Below are 6,467 nucleotides of genomic sequence, written 5' to 3' on the forward strand. Positions count from 1 at the left end.
AGAAATCAATTCAATTTATTGCTACAAATGATATTAATCTCAGTGAATTCCTGTAGAATGGAATGTTCCACCTCATCTGGACTCAATAATAAATAGTTTCATGAGGTGCTTCACATGTAAAAAACTAACATTTGTCAGCACAAATACACTGATGTTACATAATATCAGCATGTCTGATATTTATTACTTTATTTAATTGATCAGCTGATATCGACCTGAAATTTGGAACAATACTGGTTTACTATGCAACAGAACAGAACTGTACACCATACAGTGAGTGCTCTGTTTGTGTGGACATGAGCTTTGATGAGTTTAAAGAAAGACTACGAAGGCTGAAACTTTATTATTGAGCTGCAACTAATTATTATCAATTCATTATATTATTAGTAGAGTGTCAGTATATTGAACATGCCCGTTAAAAACCAAACCCAAAAACCTTAAAAGGACTTTTTCTGTCTGATCAACAGTCCAAGAACCAAAATATTAAATAAATGTTTAATTCATCCATCCATCCATCCATCCATCCATCCATCCTTCTATCCATCACATATATGCAATTAAATAGTAGCCACACATTCATTTAGTTTAGCTCCGCTTTATTGCTCTGAGTTGTGATGAACCAATCAGGTGAATGGGTTTATGGTTAAGGGTTAGGGTAGAGTTGGCGTTATTTTCCAGGAAATGTAAATCAATGTAATGTCTTTTGAAAAGAAGGAAACATAGCTGTGTGTGTGTGTGTGTGTGTGTGTGTGTGTGTGTGTGTGTGTGTGTGTGTGTGTGTGTGTGTGTGTGTGTGTGTGTGTGTCAGCCACATGTCTCTGTCCACACTGATAAACAGGACAGATTTCTAGCTATTTCATACAAACAGTGACACAGCACAGTCTTTTTAAATGAAGAAGCAGGTTACATTACACAGAAGGAGGAATATCATGGTGCTCTGTGAAACAATCACTAAACTGATTCATGCTTGTAGTTCATTTCTCCAAGAATGGAAACTACTTGGCAGCATGAGCTGGGACAGTAAGTGTGTTTGCCAACTTCAACACCATTCCTCTTGCAATATTTCCATATTAAATAAACATGATTCTTTTATTAATTGTGGGCAGATGTGTTTCCATTAAATGTCCTGCATTAATATCTTATTTCAACTTTGAAGCAGCTGTAAACAACATAAGTATATTGAATCTATTAGACTGAAATATTGTAAATGCTCAAAATCCCAATACGTTTCATTAATAATCCAATGAATACAGTAATATTTGACTGGTTATTGTAAAGTAAACCTGTCTACACTTGTAATGCATGGTTGAGTGGAAGAGCAACAAGTGTACAGCTGCAATGATTAGTCAATAAGTAGATTAATCGATCATCAGAAAATTCATTGGCAACCAGTTTAACAATCAAATAAGTGTTGTAGTCATTTTGTAGTTTGCTGACAGCAGCTTGTCCAGCTTTTCTATGTCATATATGCTAGTAAACTGAATTTCTTTGGATTCTGGACTGTTGATTGGACAACAGAAGATATTTAAAGACATCAGGGATCTGATAAATAATACTGATGTTTTCTGACAGTTTATAAGAAGAATCTGCAGATGAATCAATTATTAAAATAACTGTTGCAACACTGAACAATTGTTAAAATCACCTTAACTTCACTATTACTATCAAAATGTACTTCAAGTACCAAAAATATTATTAATATGATTAATTACACATTAATGTATAAGCAGCATTTTTAAAGTTGTAGCTGGTTTTTATCTACTACTGATTAAACTATCTGACAATACATACAGTATATATGTCAAAAATAGTATAAATGAATGAGTAGTATGGATTACATAAGGTGACCATGTATTTTCTGTTTAAAATCTTATTCTGCAGAGTAACATCATAAAGTAGCATCTGATATCTGATACTCAGAGTGGACAGTGACAGACTGGCAGTCCATCAAAGGGCAAGTTTACATCATCCAATCCGGCCTGGACACTGATCTGTCTGTATGTGTGTATAATCCTGTATGTCTAGAAGAGCTCTTAACACTTCACATTGTTGCTGTTGCGCTCTCCAAACTACACCCAGAGCTCACCAACTGGCAGGTAAACAAAAGGAGTCTTCTACTCCATGTAATGCTTCAAATTGAATCTGATGTATTAAATGTCACACTGGAGACGTAGTGATAGACTGTGCTGCTACTGTCATTCTCTTCAGTCCATCTGTCACTTGGTGTTTGAGATCAAAGATATCCCTCTGTTACATGAAGTTATGAAACAGTCTGCTCTCACTGTGCCAGGGAATGAGGCCTAATACATGTTTAATATATGAGACTCTTACCATTCCTCCTTATCGTCCAATCTCCACTCTCACTGAAGTAATGAAGATCTTGGTTCTAACTCATAATCATATTTTCACTGTATAATGAATACCCACAAGTAATATAATTGTGGGTGTGCTGATGTTCTATCAATGCATCATGGACTCATGCTTTTTGTTCTTGTTCTGTTGTTCAGTCCTTTTGCTCATATGGTTTTATTCAGTCATATGATTTGGGTTGTATCTTTAAATCTCTCCCCTCTCCTACGCTTCTCTGACAATCTGCCCACCTGCACCTCATCTCCTTGTTGGTTCAGCAAGTTTTTAAGGTGTGGTTTTCTGTTCAGTCTTAGTAGGATTTTAGTTTTGTTCTGTATCGGTTCGTTCAGCTAAGCTCTGCATTCTGTTTCCGTTTAAACTGTCAACCTGCCTGCTTTGTTTTTACCTGAACAAGCTTTTAATTCAGGAGTTTTTCTTTAGCCTTGCTCAGCCTGTAGTATGCTGCTTTTGGGTGCATCTTCTGCTACTTGATGACACAATACAGTTTAGTTCTGTGACATCATCAGTTCATTTGATGCAACTGTGTAATCAGCTGCTACACCTGGTCCTAATAGCTGTAGTCTCCTGAGTTGTATCAGTTTCCCCTGCTTCCACTTTGTGCTACAACTAAACACATTTTAGACTTTAATTGCAGGAATGTGATCAAATGTAAAATAACATGTTTGATATCTTGGGTTTTGTTTTTGTTTCCACTGTTCTCATGGAGCTAAATGTGGACAATGTTCAGGAGCTGATACTACATGCATGCTGCAGGTACTTTCAGGTTGTGCAGGCAGTGCAGTCACATTTGATTAGCCAAGCAGTCACAATAATGATGACAACAACCATAACCACCTTTTTACTAGTCTTCACTGAATCTGCGTGCATGAGGAAAACTAACAGCAGCATGTCCAGTCTGTCACTGGTATAGAGAGGAGAACTGGGGTCAGCTGTTACACACAAACAGATGGACCAGAAGATTTATTGGTGAGAGAGCACGCAGCCAAACAGTAAAGAGGAAATGACAAAGATAAAACAAGCATGAAACACTTAAAAAACAGAAAAACTACAGGGCCACTGACCGGCTTGTGCTGGGCCCCAGCTGTGATCTGGATTCACCTTATGCATAAAAATCTGCATGTCATGTTCACGTAAATGTGAAAGAAAAGGCTGTGCAGACTGGACAGTTTGTGTCAAAGTCTTCCCTCCTCTGAGTTTGACATGGAAATTCAGAGGCCTTAATGCTGTTCCACGGTTCTGGGTTCCTCTCAGCCAGCAGGGGCCATGGCTCAGGATGATCAGCAGCCTGTCAGCAGGAAATCAAACCTCCACCCTCTCACCATCCCAGTTATCCATGTGCCTGCCAGAAGCCTACACACCTCCTCCCTTTCTCCCCATGCAGAGGTGCATTGAATTACAGCCTGAGGAGGAGGAGAGCTGGAACTCCCATGTTAATAAAGTCCAGGCCTTCCAGACTGAGAGTGTTTCCACACACAATCACTATACTGCTCTTGTGTCTGGAGGAAGGGCAGCATTTGTCTTGAGTCACTGGATTCTACGATTTTCAAGGCCCAGCTAAAGTCCAGCCCACACTTACTGAATCAAACATCAGTCAATGAGTTCAAACAGAACAGGAGAATGTAAAATGTGGGTGCCGGTTAGAGTATCTCTCATGAGGAAGAAAAATGATCATCTGTGTCATTCTGCAGTGGCTGAACAGAGTCAGCATATATTTCCAAACCTCAAACATACACCTAATCAATTTTAGTAAGAGGCTGGTGCAGTGAACTGATCAGGTCTGACACCACATATGTAGCAGCAGAGCAGTGCTGTAGCTGTACACTAGGCTGGTGAAAATGATACTTTGCATCATTTAGTATTTGGCACGAAAACTCTGACATGTTTTTGGCCCCTAGCAGCATGTGCGGTGTGGGAGGGCACCGCCGGCTTGCTTTCTGCTTAAAGAGGCCAGGCCTGCAGGACTGGTTCTGTTTTTATGCCTTCCCTTTAAGGGCCCTCTGCGGTTGCCGCGGTTACCATGCTTTTTTGGACTCCTTCTCTATAATTGAGTCTTGCGTTTTCACCCTGGATTCCACAGGCCTGCACAAAGCGGTGATTATTCCTGAGCAGCGGATGGGTTAAGGGTGCTAGGGGGAGGAGGGGCTTTGAATGAATGCCATTACATTCTCATGAAGCCCATTGGATGTTCACTCTTTGTCTTCAACTCTCAGAAATCCCAGGGTGCCTGACTGACGCCACAAAACAGAAACAAGCTTGTTTGATAACTCATCACAATGAGAGATGACTAAATTTAACCAGCAGTGCCACTGCTCACTACACGATCACTGAAAATGTCTTCATGGCTTCAAACAGACATTATTTCATTAGACAGCAAACACGCTTAACAGCATGAAAACTGTACAAACCATTTAAAGCTTTATAGAAAAACACAAAGATATCATGTTTGAGATCTGAAGACAGAAACCTCTTTCATTCTGTTTCAGTTTTGGTTTAGTTTCAGTCTCGTCTCTCTCTGTTAAATCAAGCTTGCAAAATATCTGAAAGAATAAATATCTACAGAATAAAAGTTTTTTTCAACTATAATGACGTACTTTTCACTTTTTCTTTGATCAGATAACATGTCGTGCAAACTAGTTCTTTTCAAGCATAATCCAGCCCTCACTCTATTCTGTGTCTAACACAAAAAGATCTCCCAGCATCTGCATCAGAGCACAAGTGTGACTTTAATCAAGAATGCACATCAGTAAATGGTAAAAGTATCACAGTAAAAGTGACAGGAGAGATCCTATCAGCTACAGTAGTACCCTTATGTACCATGGTTTCACTTTTTCATCCAAACTACAGATATAAGCAAACAGACTCTAGAGTGTTTTGAACCAAACGTGGACTTGGAAAATGTGATGCAATGTAAATGCATTTCATATATGTGTTCACCCATTTCCTATGAAGGTGTTTTAACATTGAAACATCTGGGTCATATCTCTAATCTTGAATAAAAAAAGTTAAAGAAATGTCATGAAATACACTGCTAAGTTAATGTGGGAAACATTAACACTTGTTTTGACAATAAATTAGCATTTGAATAATATGTGTGAGCCTCTGTAACACTGAGGTAGGAATTAGAAACTATGGATTACAACCAACAGATATTTTGAAAGCAACTGTTGCAGTTTTAAATTTGCTGCTCAAAGTGTCATTCTGAGCAGTGTTTGAGGGCCATGTTGACTACATGTGGATACAGTAACCACATCTTTGAAAACTTCAGTCTGAAATCAGAGTGTCCTATTGGGCCCTTCTATGGAATGTGTTACCAACAGTTTGCATGCTGCTGTTGGATCTCATTTTTCTCTAACTCAGCTTTTATGTGAATTCATAGAAAGTCTTAGGACAAAATACATGTATCCTATAAAATCCCAGCAGGTGGGTGTTATAGAGAGTTCAGTGTAGACTTCAAGGTCAAACCTATCTTATGAAAAACCGCTAACTTAAGAACCTGACTGAAATCCTGAAGCTCTGTTGAGGTGCTAAACATAATGAGGTGTTAAAACCAGCTACATAGAAACTATTTCACTTTCATTAAAGCTTTACCACAATTTGGAATTTGAGGAAAGATCATGGTGTCGTTGCAAACTAAAGACATATCCCCCGGCTACATGTGTGTGATCAGAACATTTCATGGCAGTCTGCCTGGAAGATAGCATACTTATATCAGACATTTCATCCTCAGGCTGGCACAAGAGAAAACTTTGAGTGTCCAAAATGAAAATGGATTTGGTGCCGTTTTTTTCAATCTTTGAGTCAGATTTTGAAGTTTTGTGTAAGTACAATTTTTGGTCTGAAGGTGGTGCTAATAAGGAAAGGGCCACATTTCACCAAAAACATCACGATTAGCCAATCTCTACCTCAGCAGTGCACGTGTTTGAATTAACACAGCTGTGAGAATGATACTGCCAGCTCTAGTTTTCTCATAGAGTATGACTTTGATAATGGTCATCAATAATAGAATGTTTCAGATCATGTCATTATAAATTTCATTTATATTTAGAATAGACAGAAAATGTTCAGAAAGCATGTGCTCAATTGTGAAGAATAAATGA

Source organism: Scomber scombrus, chromosome 20, assembly GCF_963691925.1.
Source record: "Scomber scombrus chromosome 20, fScoSco1.1, whole genome shotgun sequence".
NCBI classification, from domain to species: Eukaryota; Metazoa; Chordata; class Actinopteri; order Scombriformes; family Scombridae; genus Scomber; species Scomber scombrus.